The 19731-nt window shown below is 48.1% G+C and overlaps 1 protein-coding gene across 1 annotated transcript in view; it reads left to right on the top strand.

Moving 5' to 3' along the window:
• Window positions 1–9684: 9684 nt before the first annotated feature.
• The window catches only part of RDX (radixin), an 80392-nt gene continuing 70345 nt past the window's right edge, over window positions 9685–19731 (top strand). Inside the window, exon 1 of the mRNA XM_066582120.1 lies at window positions 9685–9939. The gene's annotated coding sequence lies outside the window, so the exon portion shown is untranslated. The remainder of the gene's footprint in view (window positions 9940–19731) is intronic.

Below are 19731 nucleotides of genomic sequence, written 5' to 3'. Positions count from 1 at the left end.
GGTGGAGGCAGAATGCATATATTGTATTTCAGCCGCACTTCAGTAGCAGTGATCAATTCCAGTAACCTCATTGGTTGTTGGGTACACACCCACCTTTTGAGATGTGAACGAGGATACACTGCGTGCCCAAGGATACAGTTCCACAGAGCTGTGCACGAGAAGCACGTGACTTTTAGCCCGAGAATACAGTTCCACAGAGGTGCGGAAGCACGTGCATGCCTTCCCGCCGCTGAGTAATTCTCATTTCCTGCTACCATAATGGAGCAAGGAAAACCAACCCACCCATTAAGTGCAGATGTGAACAGAGCCTTACGCCTGCAAAGTGCATGTCACGGTTCCCATCACCTTTCAGCCCTCCTATCACCGTGCTGTCAGGGTTCAGAAAATTACATTCCACAGCAGTGTTAAAAGAGCTGCAGGAGATCCTGGCTAGGAAGAAGTATATCCAGAGCGGCAGATCCGCTATATGCCGTCTGGCTTATTATTGAAGGGTGGATCGGTGCGGACAGTCGGGGCTCAGAGGCGGCCAGAGTACATTAAAGGAGATGTCCCGCGCCGAAACGGGTTTTTTTTTTTTTCAACCCCCCCCCCGTTCGGCGCGAGACAACCCCGATGCAGGGGTTAAAAAAACCACCCGCACAGCGCTTACCTGAATCCCGGCGGTCCGGCGTCTTCATACTCACCTGCTGAAGATGGCCGCCGGGATCCTCTGTCTTCGTGGACCGCAGCTCTTCTGTGCGGTCCACTGCCGATTCCAGCCTCCTGATTGGCTGGAATCGGCACGTGACGGGGCGGAGCTACACGGAGCCGCTCTCTGGCACGAGCGGCTCCATAGAAGACTGCTGAAGACCCGGACTGCGCAAGCGCGGCTAATTTGGCCATCGGAGGCCAAAAATTAGTCGGCACCATGGAGACGAGGACGCTAGCAACGGAGCAGGTAAGTAAAAAACTGTTTATAACTTCTGTATGGCTCATAATTAATGCACAATGTATATTACAAAGTGCATTATTATGGCCATACAGAAGTGTATAGACCCACTTGCTGCCTCGGGACATCTCCTTTAAGTGACTGGGAGAGCTGTGCTGATCTCACAACCTGGAACAGGAGCCTGCAGGGTGTGATAACACTGGACAACAGAGTACAACTGTAACGCTGGCAGCCGCTGCAGGGTGCTGCCGACCCTCCTACGGGGCAGCTAGCGGTTATGTAACTACCCGCGGGGCTTGTGAGCTAGCACTCGTGCACGGGCCGCGGGGCTTGTGAGCTAGCACTCGTGCACGGGCCGCGGGGCTTGTGAGCTAGCACTCGTGCACGGGCCGCGGGGCTCGTGAGCTAGCATTCGTTCACATCTCAAAAGGTGCTTGTGTACCCAACAACCAATGAGGTTGCTGGAATTGCTCACTAGTAATGAAGCGCGGCTGAAATACAATATATGCAGCCAGAACAGGGAGACAGGAAGTGTATTTAGCAAGAGCTGTCCAATTCCTGGATAGCCCAAGGGAGGGAGCTGCTAACTGGAGCGCAAGAGGTCCCAGGTTCGAGTCCTGACAGTGACACACAGCCTTAAAGTGTTTTTTTCATACATTAGCAAGTACTTTTCTTAGGCTGGGCTCACACGAATGTACCGTAAAACATTGTGTAAAAATCGCAGCATTTTAATCGACTGCACATTGTCGCGTTTTTGTCACGCTTGAACAGCATATTTTAAGCACGCTGTCAAGCACAGGATTCCGGATATTTTATTGTTTTTTACTTTTAACTCATGTTTCCTAGCAACATGAATAAAAACGCCATACATATGCAATGTAATGTTTGTTGTACATGATCAGGGCATGTTTTCAGTCTCCAGAAACAAGAATGTTCCCATTCACTAACAACAAGCACAGATCTTTAAATTTGAGGAATTGAAACACAAATGGTCTGATTTATCAAGACCGATGCTTTGCTTTCGCTGGCCTTAATAAGCAGCCTTGACGTCGGAAGATGTGCCTAAAGTATTAACAGGACACCTCTTAACCCCCCTCGTCAAAACATAGTCTAACACTCTATTTCTCTGCAGAAGTGCCAAATGTAGATGCACTGAATATATGCACTGACACACCAAAAGTCGTGGGACAGGAACTAACATTGTCTAGGACTGCCTCTAGCCCAGCAAAGTGCAGCAGCTCAACATGGAATCGATTCCACAAGTAGACAGAAGATGTCTGGAGGGATGTTGTTGAGTCATACTGTCTGGATATCCATCCCCAGCTCTGTGATATTTGTAGATACAAAGTGATCACATGGCATAAATGCTCGATTGGGCTCACGATGGGTGAATGTGCAGATGATACCATTTGTAGGAATTCTCTAGAATGCTCCTTGAACTAATTCTGGGCCCGCTGTGCATTATCCTGCTGATTACCCTAAGCTCCATTCGTTCAAAAGGAAAAATTACAGTTTTGGATAAACAGAGTCAGCTCTACTTTAAGTGGCCGTGGTCCTATCAGAGCTACCAACATGGTTTTGGTCTCATTTTAAAGCCAAGATAGAATCAGAGCCATTTGAATTGAGAGGGGGAATACTGAATTTACAGCTGTTATGCCAGACTTTGTGTAGAACATAGGAGGAGCAGCAGGGAAAAGCAGGCAGCAGAATGATCTGCTTCTCCCCATGTCCGAGAGAAGCGATAACATGAACTTTTCTTCACGTTATTAACCCCCTTCTCCCCCCCTCATCAATCAGAGAGCATATTTGCTCTCTGTTTGTCACACATGAGGGTAGGGTTTTTTTTTACCCAGGAAAGGATTAACAAGAGAGCAGTTTAACCCATGCAACAATAATAATAATCTTTATTTATATAACGCCAACATATTCCGCATTGCTTACAAGACGGGGAATAAAAACAAAACCACTGTTCCATTAAGTAATCAATTGATGGAAACAGTAGGGGCGAGGGTCCTGCTCCAACGAGCTTACATACTACAAGTAATGGGGTGATACAGAAGGTAAAGGGGTTGGAGATGTGCATGGTATGGCAAGATGGAGAGTGAGGGATGCTATATACATAGACAATGGTCAAATTGGGCCGTATAGTGGCTGAATTGGTATGACTGCCAGGGGCGGTTGATGGCAGCTAGCAGGGATTGCAGTCAGTAGGACAAGGTGCATGTTATCAGGCGGAGTACAGAGGGGTTTGGTTTAGGGGATATGGTATGCCTCCCTGAAGAGGTGCGTTTTTAGAGCACGCCTGGAATTTTGCATGTCAGTGATTGCAGGTAGTTTTGGGTAGCGCATTTCAGAGGACTGGTGCTGCAACAAATTTCTCATCAAAACGCATCCTTTGAAGAAAAGCTCAAAAATAATTCCACTCCGAACGGTCAAGTGAAATAACAGCCCTTCTCCCACAAACTTAATGATCCGCCTGAAGAATCAAGTATAACCTTCTTAAAATAATAGCAGTTGATGTGTTTGACATGAAGCCGGACTGATCCTTGTGTATTAAATGAGTCATTACTAAAAGTAATCAATTCGCTAGTACCTTCACCAAGATTTTAACATCAGTGGTCAACAGAGATATTGGGTGATAGGAATCAGAAAGAGACAAATCCTTTCCCAGTTTAGGAATTGAAACAATCGGAGCATCACTCATTGATGATGGAAGTATACCCTCATGTAATGATTCATTAAACACTGTCAATAAGGGCCAATGTCCATGGGCGGATTTGATTTGTGTAATCTGCACGAGCCAGCTGCACGGGAGATCCGCAGTTGAAGACGACCATAGGGAACCATGGGCGTCCGCACTTGAATTTTGACATGCGGATTCCTTTTTCAATCAAGATTACGCATGCAGAAAACAAATCGTATCATGCTCCACTTTAGAGTGCTTCCCACACAGACGGCTTTTGTTGAAGTCAATGGAAGCGGTCCTATCTGTGGCCCGTCCGCAATTGACAATGCAGATGGGCTGTGAATTCTGCGGGAAAGCAGGAGCTTAAAAAAAAAACAAAAAAAAAAAAACTACTGCGCTGTGCGCCAGCCAACGCTTCTGCACCTACATCTGCAGCACACACCTGGACAGGTACGCAGGGTGGCCGGCCGTGGGCACTGTCAGATTCCGCTGCGGGGTCCCGCATGCGGAATATGACCCGTCCGTGGACATGAGCCCACGGCAGACGTGTGGTAGACGTCTATCCTGGTAACACTTAAAAAATTTGTAGAAAATATATACGCTTGCTCTGCATGGAAAGCTTGTTGCTGAAGGGCGCTAATGACATCCTGAGATTTAGATTTATATAAGCTAATCTGCAGTATATAATGATCATGTATAAATGCCTTCATAGCATTTCACCCTAGAGACACTGAGGAAAAGCCAATATTAATCTGAAAAAACTCCAATAAAACACATGCTCCCTGTTCCTCTATGCCTGTCTGGATTGTTTAAGAAAGAGAAAAAGTTTTTTACCCACGGTGGACTTACTCCGTTTCCCTGTAACCTCCAAACCAAAATCCCCCACCATTCATAATCAACGAGTGGATCAGACACAGTTTGTGGTAGATATTCCACTCCACTAATATAAGGAAAAATAGATTGAAGACCTATCGGGAGATCTATCCTCGGAATGTATTATATGAACTGGAATAACAAGGATGTTGCCAAACATCTGGATTTCTCAACCTCCACGTATCACATAAACCTAATTCCATGGAAAAATAGTTGTTGGGGAAGGGAAAGCCAGTATAGGGCCTTTATTAAATCTACCCAAATAATTATTAAAATAGCCCACAATTAATAGGAACAGCAGGAATAGAGAGGGAGAATATATATCGCTACCAAACATTTCTTTCGCGCAATAATACATTTAAGACAAATAAATCTCCCCAAGGAATCTGTAAAAGATGACTTACCCTTAAAAAGATATTTTAATGAATAAGTACACTAAGGCGAATCTCACACAACCGAATTTTAATTGCGGATTCTGCGATCTGCGTTTGTACAGACTATCTGCAGTAAAACACGGGCATTGAAAGGCATGCAGTTTCAAATTTTCTTTCAGACTGGCGGGTACAAATTGTATATTCTGTGAGCGGAAGACAAATCGCAGTATGCTCTATTTCACCGCGGACGGCCTCCATTAATGTCAATTGATGTGTACGACCCGCAGCCCATACGCAATTAGGCAGGGTACATAGAATTAAACGAATGGGCCCACACCGAATGGTGAAGAAACTGTACAGTATCTTATGTTAAGTGTGTTTCTAATAAACAAACAATAACTGGTTGAAATTGTTGAATAGATGAAAAAAACAGCATATCTTTTAGATTTGGCCATATACCCAACACAGTCCATTTAATTATATTAACCCCTTGAACCACAATAAATGATATTCATTATTTAAGTTTTACACTTATAATGTAAGATGCTGGCTGCATTGCATGGTAGTGGAGGAGAAACAGAAAGGTTAAAGTTAAAGTTTCATATCTCTTCACGAAGCCTCACATAGCGCCACTTTTTACATCCCACCCCTGCCACTGAGGTCAGGAAGTACCCCCCTCCCAAATTACCCCTATTTTCGGACATACCACACAGTATTACTTTTATCTAAGATTTAGGGAATGCCAATAAAAAGTGGGGGAGGTTCTTTTTAGGGAGTCAATTTTTTTTCTGCACAAGTGTGCAGCGGGGCCTGGAATTTAATCAGTTGTGCCCTGAAATCCAATGGGTGTTCCCTCGATAATCCATAATAGGTCTAGCCATATATGTAGATTGCTGCTACAAATGGGGGTGTTGCTGCACACAGAAGAACTTGTGCTATAAAATTTAGGGTGCGTTGCCCCAATTTTCCCTACTTGAAACAAAGTGACATTTATGTAAAAAAAAATTAAATTTATTTTTTTAACCTGCTTTCTAATAATTTTTTGCAAATAATTGTGGGGTGAGAATGCTCAGTACACACCTAGATATATGGGCCAAGAGGTCTAGCTTTAAAATGGAGTCATTTGTGAGAACCCGAAGGAGAAGGAAGTTTTTTAAACCCTTCTGCCTTCTCTAGTACACAGCGCTCAATGAGAGCTATGTAGTAACAAGTGAAAGTATAACTTCCATTGCACGAGCCGGCAGTCATGTGACTACTGGGATCCCCTGGCACAGCAGAGCTACAGCGTCCCAGCAGACCTTGACGAGCTCTGCCAGTGACTATTGTCACTACAGGGGATGTTTTTCCCTGTAACTGGGACTCCTATGGATGCTCCAGGTACAGTGGAAAAATGTCAAATAAAAAACCATGTGACTGTCCCCCAGAGGTCTTATATGACGTCATGGGGGACATAGATAGTAAAAAACATAATTACATAAATAAGTGCAGATAGGGGCAACTGCACTGCTATAAAAAAAGAAATGTGAGCAGAATTTTTTAAATACATGTCTATTAACCCCTTAGTGACCACCCCATAGACTTTTAACGTTCTGCTTTAGTGGGCTTTTATCCCCGGGTTCATAAACACATGCTCACTCTGGGGATTAAAGCCAGATGGGCTGAGGACGCGACAGCTCCATTTGTCGATTACCGGAGGTAAATGACAACCTGGAGCTGTCATGGGGGTCTGTGGGAAGCCCACCCCGATCACGCGATTGCCGGTATCCACCTGATACCGGCAATTGCACAAAAGTGAATGAAAAGTAAATAAAAGTTAAAGATTTAGCTCCCCTCATGGATCACATCCATGAGAGCAGCTTAAAGTAGCCCCCCTCCCCCCTCCGCGATGTCCCACGGCGATCTGGTCCTTCCCACACCTGACTTCGGTTTCTGCGTATGCGTGCCAGCCATCATACATCTGTGACTGGGAACTCCAAACAGCAGAGAGATATCACCGGGAGCCGCTGTATGCAGTTCCCAGTTACATGATCGCCAATAACGCTGATTATTTAAAGTAAAATAAAAAGTGCAAAAAGTTTAAGTTTCATGTCTGCTCACAGATCATATCCGTGAGGGGAGATGAAATTCTGTTCCTTAAACCCCCTGGATTTATCCGTGGACCTTACCCCTGCTTCGGCGCATGCACCCATCAACAAAATGGCGTCGATCTGGTCCTTCCTGGACCTGACATCGACTTCTGCGTATGCATGCCGAACGTCATACGCCGGGTGCGTGCTTAGTAGGGTTCGCAGCCAGGAATTTTAAAATCCCTAAGCTCCCAGCTACCATGTGTATGTGCTCCCGGCACTATTCAGCTGTGGCAGAAGTCCAGGATGCTATCCCATTGATTTCAAGGTGGTCGGCGCTGCTGCAATGATTTTCGGGGAAGGGCTTGAAATATAAGCCCTTTCCTGAATATTATCCCTAGCTGGTGAAAAAAATTAAAAAATATACTCTCCGCCGCGTCCTCCGGCTGGCCCCCCAGCACTGCTGTGAAGCTCTTGCAGCAGGCGGGGATTTAAAAATCCCCACCTCCTGAAAGAGATGTGCTGATTGGCTGAGCGCTCAGCCAGTCACAAGCAGTGTTCAGTCATTCATTGAAAGCAATGGTATAGCATCCTGGACTTCTGCCACAGCTGTGACAGAGGACTGCAAAGGAAACCCCTGCTACTGCTGTGGCAGAAGTCCATGATGTAGGCCCCCTGTCCACGGGCGAGGCGGAATATTGCTAGCGATATTTTCGCTGCCCAGGTACAGGGGAGAGAACTGTCAGTTCCCTGCAGTAAGCCTATCTGACAGATAGGCTCACAGTGGAGAATAGCGGCAAATCGCAGCATGCTGTGATTTGAGTCCCGTGAGCGGAGAATCAATATGACTCTCCACTCGTGGACAGGGGGCTGAGCTGCGTTACCCGGGGCCAGATTATCACCACGTAACGCAATGCAAGATGGCCCGTGGACAGGTGCTTCTACTCCCTATGTTTTCAATAGGGCTAGCACTGCTGACGCTGGCCCCATTGAAAGCACTGAGCGATATTGCAGATTTTTTTTTTCTCTGAGCTGCGAGGCTGGAGTGAAAAACGAGTATGAAACCATTGAAAACCATTGGTTTCATAATCATCGCTGTCACATCGCAGTAAAATATATCGCTAGTGGGTAAGCGCCCCTAGTATTAGAAATGCACGTGGGGCACTGTGACTTAAGTGGGCACTTGGAGACACACTTATTTTTTGTAGGCCACTATTACTATTAAGGGGGGACTTGGAGGCATACTAAAGGGCTATTCCAGTAAGGGGGCCTATTCTCAAGTTTTAGATTAGTGGGGGTCTGACCGCTGAGGTGCCGGTCACGAGAATCAGTCGTGCTTGCCCCACTAATCGACTCTTCTGCATGGCAGTTCCGCCTATAGTAAAGTCAATCAGTATGGAGCGCAGAGACCCTGCTGCTTCATTCATTGCCGTGAGGCTACGGCCTCTCTCACACGGGCGACAGCGATATCACTGCAATATGGCTGCTGTGTGCACGTGATTTTGTAGCGTCTATGATGCTTTTTTTCTTGGGCAAAATGTAACATCCCGTCGCTGCTACCCACGATTTTTTTGCGCGATTGTCAGGAGAAAGTTAATAGACGTTTCTAATGTTAAAATCGCATTGCGCGAAAATCGTAAGTTCGTGCTATGGGATGTGATAAGCAAGGAGGCTCCATAGGGAAACATGGGCTACAAAAAAACCACCCTCAGGCCTCATGCCCACGGCCGGGTCGGATTCCACCTGCGAAATATCGTAGCGAAATAAGACTCGGCGGCTCCCCCAGAGCTCCTATACTCACCTGTCCGGAACCGCTGCGAGTGTTTCGTCCGACGCAAAGATCAGCGCATGACGGGTCGGCGCTGGGCTGTGACACAGATTCTCGTGGTACTTCTGCAGTGCTCACAGTGGTAGTACCGCGGGACGGACGACCTCCATTGACTGCAAAGCAAGCCGTCCACGCCACTTTCCACACAACATAGAATAGACTGCGATTCTCCCCCGCGAGCAGAAAATCGCAGTTGATTTCCGCTCGTAAGCAGGGGAGAATTGTTTACAACAGCATGTCCATGGACAGACATTGCTGCGGAATTGGCGGTGGGTGTCTGACCGCGGAATTGGCGGCGGGTGTCTGACCGCGGAATTGGCGGCGGGTGTCTGACCGCGGATTCCTCAGCGATAATCCGTCGGCGGGCATTAGGTCTTAGGGCTCCTTCACTAAGCGGTTCCGTTTTTTTGCTCTCTTATGGCACCCAGTGGCTGAAAGAATCTGTCGTGTGATGGAGACGAGGACGCCGAAAAGACCCCATTGACTAGGCAGCGCTTTTATTGTCAGACTTGTAAATGGCATTAGGTACCATCTTGTAAGATACTGCGTTGTGCTGCGCCAGGCACGTGCCGAACGTCGCACTTTTTTACGTATATATGCGACTTTTACGCCACAAATGTACGTTTTAAGCCCACTGTGCCAACAACCATGGTGGAGGTTGTAATGGTGGCCATACTGACTGGCACAGTTGGCAGAGGGGCGCCTTCACTTTTACTGGCTTCTCTCATGGTATTATTGTACTTGTTAGCCCTACAGTCTGACCAGAAGGACTACTTCCACAGTCTGACTAGGACTACTTCTCGCTACAGATGGCGCAGCAGCTCGGCGAGGAGTCGGGAGTTTTCCTCACAAGCAACAAGTGTCGTCCTGGATGTCAGTCAGGATGCGGGCGCCATTCTGTCTGCAGCCCCGTGCCCAGTCTACAAGGACGGGCTCCTCCGTGTACCTAGTGTCTCCACTGCTGTGACCTCCCCTCCCCTCTGCCAGACCCTCCATGAGCGGCCATATTGTGCAGCCCTCCTCCTCCCTCCTGTCTCCTCTCTCCTCCTCTTCTTCCTCCCCAGGGAGACTGCGCGGCCTCAGCCCACACAGCAGCCCCGCCATCCTCCAGAGCCGCCGAGTAACGGAGCCACCAGGAGGGAGGAGGCGGCGGCGGTAACGGGGGTCCCGGGCCGCTCATACAGGTACGTGCGCCCCTTTGGAGGAAGTTTAGCGCTCTTTTCTTACATGACGTTGCGCCTTGACGCTAAGGAATGAGTAAGTCGGGGAAGAGCGCAACTTTACTGCTTCTTCTAATCCTGGGGGTTAAGTTCATGATGGCGGCCGGGAAGTAGTGTCTGACTACTGTTGTATCTATGTGTCCCCTAAAGGCCTGCCTGTCATCGTCCTGGTGCAGCAGAGCCGAGTGTGTCACAGTGCTGAATGTGTTTGCTTTTGCATAGGACTGCAGGGAATGTTGCTGCAGAATGGGAACTCCGACTTGTGTGCAGCCAAGTGACAAAGTCGCCTCTGCTGCATCCGTGATCCCGTGTGGAGTCTGACCCCGCCGCTGGTTGGGACCCCAGGTTATACCCTCTCGCTATAAACTTTGTTGGTTATTCGCCGACGTCGTTTTTTGGTCTAAAGAATTAAATTTGGGGAGTTAAAAATGATATAAAAAAAACTTTATATGGATATGGATGGTATATGGATCCCAGCTGGGTGGTAAGAAAGTTTCGGCACCAGGGATGATACGTTTGGGGTGGCATCAAGAGAAATGCCGCTGTGGCCGCACGGGTAAACTTACTGTTGAAGGTCTCTTTGCGCCGCGCTCAGAGGCTCAATTTCTGAATTTTGTTAAACTCCGGGATGAAATAGTGCTTTTTTTTCGTCTGGGATTCCGCTGGACACCATAGCGCAAAACAGACGGACCGCATCGTAACGGGGCCCTTACAGCGCTGCTTGATTCCGTCATAAGACTGGTCCGTTTCGCCGGGGGACTCTGTTTTTTGGCTCCCATTATAGACAGTGTGACCAACCGTAACGTGACGTGTGGTTACCCTGAGACGGTATTGACACAGGCGAGTGCGATATTTCCTGATATCACACCTTTAAACATGCCTTTTTTTCCTTTTTTGTCCTGCACGTGGGATGCATTTTGTAAGAAAAACACAGAGCTGCGCATGCAATTTTTTTTTCCAATTTTCACGCGCGTAAAAATTGCGTGTCACTTCACCAGTAAAAAGCATCACTGTCGCTTGATAATCGCATTTACATGCCAGTGCAATGCCTTTTATTTCTGCCTCCCATAGGAAATAATGGGCTGTGCCTTCACAGAACTGCCAAAAATAGGTAATATATGTGAGAATGTATAAAATATATATATATCTCATTGTAGAAAAACCATTAAGTACCGAAGGGTGAGCGCCCATGGCCGGATTTCTGCCGCGTTTCACGTTTTGTAAATCCGCGGCGTTATCCTGCAGCTATTAGGATTTATTGAACCTAATAGCTCAATGTTCACTCTGCGGAATTCCGCAGCGTGAAAGAAACTGCAGCATGCTCTAACTGCCGCGGGAATACGTTTGGCCGGCTTCCAGTCAATGGAAGCCGGCTGTCACGCTATACTTCGCATGTGCCCCGGCTCTTCAGGTAGGATGCGCACAGAGGTGAGTCTTTAGGGGGTTGCCGTGACGGACTCTGCCGCGATATTCCACTGGCAGAGTCCGTCACGGCCGTGGGCATGAGGCCTAAAGGTTGTTCCCCCTTGGCCTATTAAAAGGCTCTCGGAGGCTCCTTCTGTGTAGTGACCTCTTCTGCTTGTGTAGAGCTTGTTGACCACTAGACGCCTCTACGACGCAGAGAAGAGATGTCACCCCGTTACCAGAGTCTGAGAGGGCGGGTTTTAGGGATGTGAGAAGCTGAATGGTCGTATCGCTGAATTGTCCCCCACCAGCAATTCTGACCAGACTGTTAGGAGGTGTTGGGACCAGTGGATGTGTGAGGGCACACAAGGTGACCGGGCTCAGGACCCCCCGACAGACCACCAGTAGAGAGGAGCGTCTGATCACCCGACAAGCCCAGCAGTTTCGTTGTCCGCCATCCAGGGACGGGTGGCACCATCATTACACCTCTGTGTTTGTTGGAATCATTTCCAGGTACTTGGCTGAAGGACATTTGCAGTGGTGTTGTGAACGATGAAACTGGACTAAAACGGAGTGGAACTGGGTGCAGTTTGGGTACTGCTGACGGCCGCGTTAGTGTCTGGAGACCGAGGGGTGAGCGCCTCAATCCTGGAGCATTTGCCCTGGAGCTGCACACTGCCCCCACTGCTGGTGTGAGGGTCTGGGGGACTATCGCATACAATCAGTCACCCCTAGTAGTGGTACGAGGGGCAATGACAGCTCAGCGATATGTTCAGGACATCCTGCAGCCACATGTGTTCCTCTCATGGCGGCTTCCAAGAGGCATTTTGAAGCAGTATAATGCTGGGCCGCACACACAAGGGGGTCACAGGAGCCTCCACAACATTGTCTCAGTTTCTTGGTGGGTAGCCAGATTTATCGCTAATTGAACATGTATGGCACCATCTGAGATGCCAACTTTTACAGTTGGCACAAGTTTGCACAATCTAGAGGCTCAGTTACAGCAAATGTGGACCAATATGCTGCAGGATACTATACGGAACCCATATGCCTCCATGCTCGCCCATATCACATCTTGTACCCAAGCTGGAGGCGATACAACAGGGTACTAGAGCCTCCATGTGCCCGCCCATATCACATCTTGTACCCAAGCTGGAGGCGATACAACAGGGTACTAGAGCCTCTATTCAAGAGGTGGGTTTTCCTCAATAAGTTATCATTTTGCTAATATCGTAATCACTGGTATTAGTGTATCTTGACACCTCCAGGAACTCCTGGTGGAGACGAGTGATGGTGGTGACGCGCCCTGTAGGTGATTGGGTGCAGGGAACGCTCCCCCTGCAGGTCCTGGAAGGCCACTATACAGCTGCAGCTCGGGCTCCTGGTGAAAGTATTGCTGCCCCCTTATGTCCTCAGTAGTCCCTTCTGCTGAGGCCGTCAACTAGCAGTATGCAGAGTTCTCCCCTCCGCTGTCAGTAGCCCGGGTCCTGTGCTGGCTGCTCCGGCTACAGTGTTCCCGCCGTTTACCAGTGGCACAGTGTCGGCGGTGATGTTCGGGCCCCTCCTACGCGTCAATTAGGCGCATTTGCATTACTCTCCTGGCGTGTGCTGTGGTTGCTGTTGCGGGGCCACTCTTTCCCCCACTTTGCAGCAGCACAGTGTCACCCGTGATGTGCCGTCACTTCCCCCGCCTAAGCTGTCTCTTACTCCGGGACTCTGGTAGGTAAGCGGACAGAAGGGTGAACCAGAAAGATTGTGGGCGCTGAGCGGGAGTTCAGAGGTGGCGTCCGCCATGCTGTCCTGACGGAGGCAGACCTGATGCGGGATGAGCGGCAATGTTGCGCTTAGCGGGGGAGCGGCCGTCAGCGACCACAGAGCCAGCAACAGATGCCGGTATGCAGCAGTGAGCCGGCGGCCGCCCAAGAGACGAGGACGGATGCTCCGCTCACAGTTATGGCAGCACACTGTGGATTGATTACTGGCTGCCCTGCTGCCTTACGCTGACTGTTACTTCGCTTCTTAGCTGTTCATTATTAGATTTGAATGCTGCCATGTAACAGCGGGAACATTTACAGTTCTTAATGTATGGCTAACAAGCGAAGTAACCGGCAGCCTTACTGGCAGCAGCGCAGCCAGTAATCAATCCACAGTGTGCTGCTAGAACCTTGGTGCCTTCACCCTATCGGGAGTTGGAGGTGTGAGAGGGGCGTTCCTCCTGTCAAACCCCTAGCTTCTGGTGGCGTCAAGATACACTAATACCATTATCACTCATATCAATGTTTCCGCCCCCCCCTTCGGTGTGTGAATACACAGAATACTAGATCGCGTTCAATTTTATAATTTTTTTTTTTAGTGTGTGACTGAAATGCGCCTGCAAATACGGATATGTGAACGAACACGTTGAAATCAATGGTTCTATTCTCTGCATATCACGCGTGCAAACATGCCCCTGTGAAGCCGGCCTTAGGGTGTCCCAGGGTGATCCCGCCCAGCTTGGAGAAGTTGTATACCGCTGCTCCTTTAGTGGGGCCATGTAGTGTTGGGGCGATAAAATCATGTGATGCGAAAGCGAGTAAAAGAAGCAGAATTACGAAACCAATGATTTTCAATGGTTTCCTTGAAATTAGCGACGTTTTCACTAATGCGATGTTGTGAGAGAAAAAAATCGCAGCATGCTTTATCTTTCTACAATATGCATATATAACTTTTTTTTCTTCCAATCTCCCATGTTTCCCTATGGAGTCTCCTTTTTTTTTTTGCATCACAACGCCCAAACTTGTTTTTTTTGTGTGTGATGTTTTTTAACATTAGAAAGTCCTATTGACTTTTTTGCGAAAAAACACGCGTGATTTTATCGCAGGTGGCAGCAATGCGATAATCTCAAGAAAAAAGCATCGCTAACAGAAAAAAATCATGGGAACAAAGATGCGATATTTGCAGTGAGAAAATTGCGATCGCCATGTGAAACTATCCTTCGGGCGCCATTATATCCGCTCTAACCGCTGGTACGCTGTGTTTCCCAACCATCGCTTGCAGGTGCAGCCTGGCAATGGGCGCTATCTCACGCCGTTAGCGTTTGTGTAATAGCGCTAATTGTCAGGCTGGAGATGCAGGCCAGCAATTGTCAGGAAAACGCGAGTGCGAACACATGTAATGGTGCGTTTACACGGGCCAGTTATTGTGTAATCCGTCATGACATTGAGCCATAATCGTGCCGTGTGAATGCGTCCAGCGAGCAAATGACAAACCACAATTTATCACACCTTTTCTAATAATACAAGATTTATTGTTTGACGGGAAATCGAGTCATATAAACGGAAAATGATCAAATCATGTAAAAATGTGAGTGTGGAATGAAGGTTAAAGAGGTTTTCTGGGGCATAAAAAAAGTTTGTAAAAGAGCCTAAAATAAACTAATGATCGCATGTGAACGCCCCCTCCCTTTCCCCTTTCCACGCGTCTTCCGGATTCCGCGCAGCGTGTCCCTGAGCCACAGCGTTGGACGGAGAGCGGCCGGGATAGGTGAGTACCCAATTTTAGTTTATTCTAAGCCCTTTTTAATGACCTGGAAATCCCCTTTAAACACCCCAAGGGCATTTGCAATAAGCGATCTCAAAAACTATTTTCAGCATGTTTAACCCTTTGTATCCTGGTTTTCCTAGGGGGCTTACTCTTTTTCTGCTGGTATACAACGGTGCTATCTGCTGGCTAAAGCCAGTACTGCATGAGGTGACACATTGGATAGGCTCCGACAGCAGAGAGGCTGGCAATATACAGTAAGAGAACCCCGACGGGCGTCTTCCAACATCGAAGCTGTACAGCCTTAAATCATAAGGTCTTCAGACGTCAGACAGTGGGTTGGAAAGGGTTAAAGGCGATCATGCGAATGCGCACAAGTATCCATATACAGTACTTGCTTTCCTTCCAATTATCTGTATACCCTGCGACTCTGCTTGTGTGATTTGAAGATCATGTTGTCAAATCTAGGAATTAATGGGGTCTAGTAGCAACTGCAACGTGACTGTAGTAAACCATCCCATGCTGTTGGGTTTTGGTCACATGTTGCATGCAACTTTGCCAGCATAGACCATAACTCAAAGTCGGGTCAGCTGTTGGCGCACAAGTGCTCCACGGTTGTTTGAAGACTTCTAGCTCTTGTTCCGTCACATAGGAGTGATGGCCGACCAGTAGTTGCCCCATTTGTAGAAAATCTAGATCCCCTTTCGGGCTGAGGTGACCCTAATGAACTTAGCAGTAAGATGTTTTGCCTAAACGCACCGTTGGTTTACTTTTTCATGTGATGAAGTTTTAAAGGGATTGTCAAAGACCAGACTTCTTACAACCGTGCCACCCCTGCCCGTGGGTTGTCTGGTATTACATCTTAAGCTTATGCACAGGAAATCCTGCATAGGTTGTGTCACTTGGGGCTTATTCACACGGACGTATTGATTGGTCCATGTGGCTGGGTATGTATGTAATTGGCTGCACACAGACCTATTAAAGGGGTATTCCGGGACTTTTACTACTGATGGCCCATCCTTAGGTCATCCATCAATAGTTGCTCTGTGAAGGTCTTCCACTTGCGATCCCCGCTGATCGTCCGGCTCGCTGTCAGCCATGGTCAGAGACATAAGTGTAATAGGAGGCATGGCTCCTAATGATTTGAATGGGTGAAAAGCCATCTGTTTCGCTTCCACCTCTGACCACAGGTGCTTACCTCCAGCCCACTGTACGGACAGCGGGCAAGACGATCAGTTGATCAGCGGGGATCCTGAGCAGAGGACCTCTGCTGACCAACTATTGATGGATGACTTCGATTGTGAATCACGCCCCCATTAAAATCAGTCTATTTTAACGTTGTGAAATTGGACGTGCTCGTATGAAAGTGGCCGTGTGCGTTTTTTTTTTTTGTTTGTTTGTTTTTTTCATGGTTCTTCATAATATTAGGCAAAAAAAAAAAAAGATAGAAAATAATGGCAAAAAGTATAGTACAAGCCAGGTCTCACTTGCAGGCGTATTACGTGTGTATTTTTCACATGCTTAATACACGGTGCTAAAAACCCATTGATTTCTGTTGCCAGTCACAAGAGTTTTTTTTTTTTTTTTGTTTCTGTGTTTTTCAAGTGTGTAGAAAAACCACAGTGTGCTGTATTTTAGTGAGTAGTACTATGGGGATTTAACGTGCAGCCTATTGTACTGCGTATTTTGTGTGTCCTAGGCGGGACCCGTATATTGGTGAGTGAGCGCTGAGCATGAAGGAGCAGCGCTGTTTGTATATGCTAATGTCCTCTATACAGGAGGCTTTATGGCTGTGGAGAGAGTTATGCCGACACTTGAGCAGCTGTTTGCTTTTCATCGATAGTGTTTGGATAAAGCATGAGGGCGCTGCGCCAATCCCTGATAACACATGCAAGTATATACACCTTGGCCCTAAGCTATCGCCTGCATGTATGCCGCACGGGCATCCCCCATGTAAAACTTACTGCGTACGTCGGAAGAGTATTATGTTTCCGGGATGTATAACATGGACAGGACTATTGATGTTGCCTGCTTGTATTACAGACTAAGGCCTCATGTCCACGGGCAAAAGAAGAATTAAAATCCGCAACGGATTTTAACTCTTCTCCCGCACGCGGATCCGCACCCCATAGGGATGCATTGACCACCCGCGGGTAGATAAATACCCGTGGATGGTCAATAAAAGTGATTTAAAAAAAAATGGAGCATGAAAAAATCTGGACCATGCTCCATTTTTGTGCGGGTCTCCCGCGGGCTTCTATTGAAGCCTATGGAAGCCGTCCGGATCCGCGGGAGACCTAAAATAGGAATTTAAAAGAATTAACTAACCCGCAGCGGGCCGGGAAGGTCTTCTCTTCCTCACGGCCGGATCTTTCTTGTTTCGGCTCGGCGGATGTGCCCGGCGCATGCACGCGGCACGTCGGCGACGTGCCGCCGGCGTGACTAGTTCATCCGCCGGCCGAAAAAAAAGATCCGGACGTGAGGAAGAGAAGACCTTCCCGGCCCGCTGCGGGTGAGTTAATTCTTTTAAATTCCTATTTTAAGTGCTCATGTCCGCGGGGCAGGAGGGACCCGCCTGATTTTCCCCGTGGACATGAGGCCTAAGGCCGGTCTCACACGAACGAGTCGGAGCCCGCATAGGAATCCTTCTCTGACCCCGGCCGGTGACTTGTTTATCTTCACTTTCTGTGTTGCGGATGACCGCGGACGCCCGCCATCAGTTATGTGCATTACGGTTTTTTTTTTTTAATTGCTTTTCCCGCTCCGTCGTTAGGCGATGACACAGGTACCTGCGGCCTATCTGCAATGTCAATTGTGGATGGGCTGCGAGTTGGATTGACTTCAATGGAAGCCATCCATGCGAATTCCGCACAAAAGTAGAACATGCTGCGATTTTAAATCCACTTGCGGCAATCGCTATCTGCTCATCTGAGCGGACGTGCGAATTGTCTATTTTTTTTCAGTGGGTGCGGAATACCGCGGAACGTCCATGCGAGTGACAATCGTGGCTTGTGCAATTGAAATCCGGTTGTGTGAGACCGGCCTAGAGCCTTAACTCCCATTCCACAAATGCACTGCCACCCGTGTGACACTGGCCTGAGCGCCTATTTACACAGACATATGTACGTGGCGCCGGCTGAGATTCTCACACCGTGTGCTGCCCAATACTTGCAGGCAGCGGGCATTGTAAGTCTGATTCTGCTCCATTTTACCCCCCAACGGACCATCGGCCCATGTGAAAAAATGTGTGTGCAGCCTAATTGGCTCTAGTGGGTCTGCGTGTTGTCTGCGAACTACACGGACGGTAAATACGGTATGTGAATGGGCCCTAACGGTGGTAATGGGAGAAGAGCCGATCTCCACCGAGATCATTCATAAGGGTGCAGACAGAAGCGACGCACATGGAAATACACACCAATTCATCAATATACCTGTGTGATTTGTGGTGCGTGGTACGGTTCAGAGCCGACTAGTATTTCCTCCCAGTTAGCCGGAAGTCCTCGCAGGACAGGAGGAGAATCTCCTGTAAATCCAGCCTTGAGGATGCATAAGGCTGGGTTCGCACAGGATGGATTTGCTGTGGAAATGTTGTGGCTTTGGCCGCAACTTCAAACCACGCGGCTTTTGGAGCGGTTCAGCTGCCAGCATTGCGTTGCGGCTTTCTCTCCCTATAGAGAGGAGTGAGGCCACAACAGAGAAACAGAGCTTTGCCCCCACCCCCTGCTTTTCCCAATGTGATTTATCTGCACTTCAGCCGCATCCTTAGGCCTTATTCACATGGCCGATTTTCAAGTCCTTGTTGCTGTGCACCTTAAAATTAGTTTTTCACTGACCAATGCAGCATAAATGACATTTATTGTTTATGACTTTATTCTGTGGATCAGCAGAATTGCGACGATACAAATTTATAATGTTTTTTTCCTTTTCCCCCTGAAGTCCCCATAGGGGACTGGAACTTGTAATCTTTTGATCATTCCTGCAGTATAATTTAATACCATAGGATTACATTATACTATAATCTGATAGGTAGTCCATCAAGCCATGCCACAGGCATAACTTCATAGGCAATCTGCAATGGGCGCCTTCAGAAGACACCCAGCTGCCATGGCAACCAAATGGCACCCTATGATCTCAAAGGGTTAACAGCTTTGATCGGCGTGAGCGCTGATCACAGCTGATGCGGATAGGTGTTTCTTGTCAAAGACAACCCACTCCATACAAACTTCGAAAAACACTGTTTTTCAAAATCTGTACTGCGCATGTCTGACGATCGGCACATCGACACACATCCGCAGTACAGAAGAAAGAAGACACAGACAGGTATGCAGGGTCACCGGCTGCGGGAACGGGCGGATTCCATGCGTGCCAAGGCCATGAGGTCTTAGATCTCTGCTGCTTGTCATTGAAGTGAATAGAGTGGCAACGTGCCTGTGCAACCTCCACTCCATTCACATGAAATTTTGGGTTTTAGGGCTAATGCACACGGCCAAATTTTTTTAAATAGCTTTATGTTCACGCTACGGAATTCCGCAGCGTGAAATTACCCGCAGCATGTCCCATTTGCCACGGGAATACACACGGACAGCTTCCATTGTAGTCAATGGAAGCCGGCCATCACGCTATACTTCCGGAAGTATACGAATATGCGCCCCACTGGCATGTGACACTGCCTTCCGCGTCTTGTGCTGTACTGCGCATGCGCGTCATGTTGGAGCTGCACAGCGGATCCGGAGGTGAGTATGGGGTCTTTGGGGGGCGCCCATGATGGACTCCGCTGCGGTATTCCGCTTGCGGAACCAGTCACAACCGTGGGCATGAGCCCTTATGGGTAGA

This window comes from Eleutherodactylus coqui, chromosome 1, assembly GCF_035609145.1.
Source record: "Eleutherodactylus coqui strain aEleCoq1 chromosome 1, aEleCoq1.hap1, whole genome shotgun sequence".
Lineage (NCBI taxonomy): Eukaryota > Metazoa > Chordata > Amphibia > Anura > Eleutherodactylidae > Eleutherodactylus > Eleutherodactylus coqui.
This window is presented reverse-complemented; position numbering and strand designations above follow the sequence as displayed.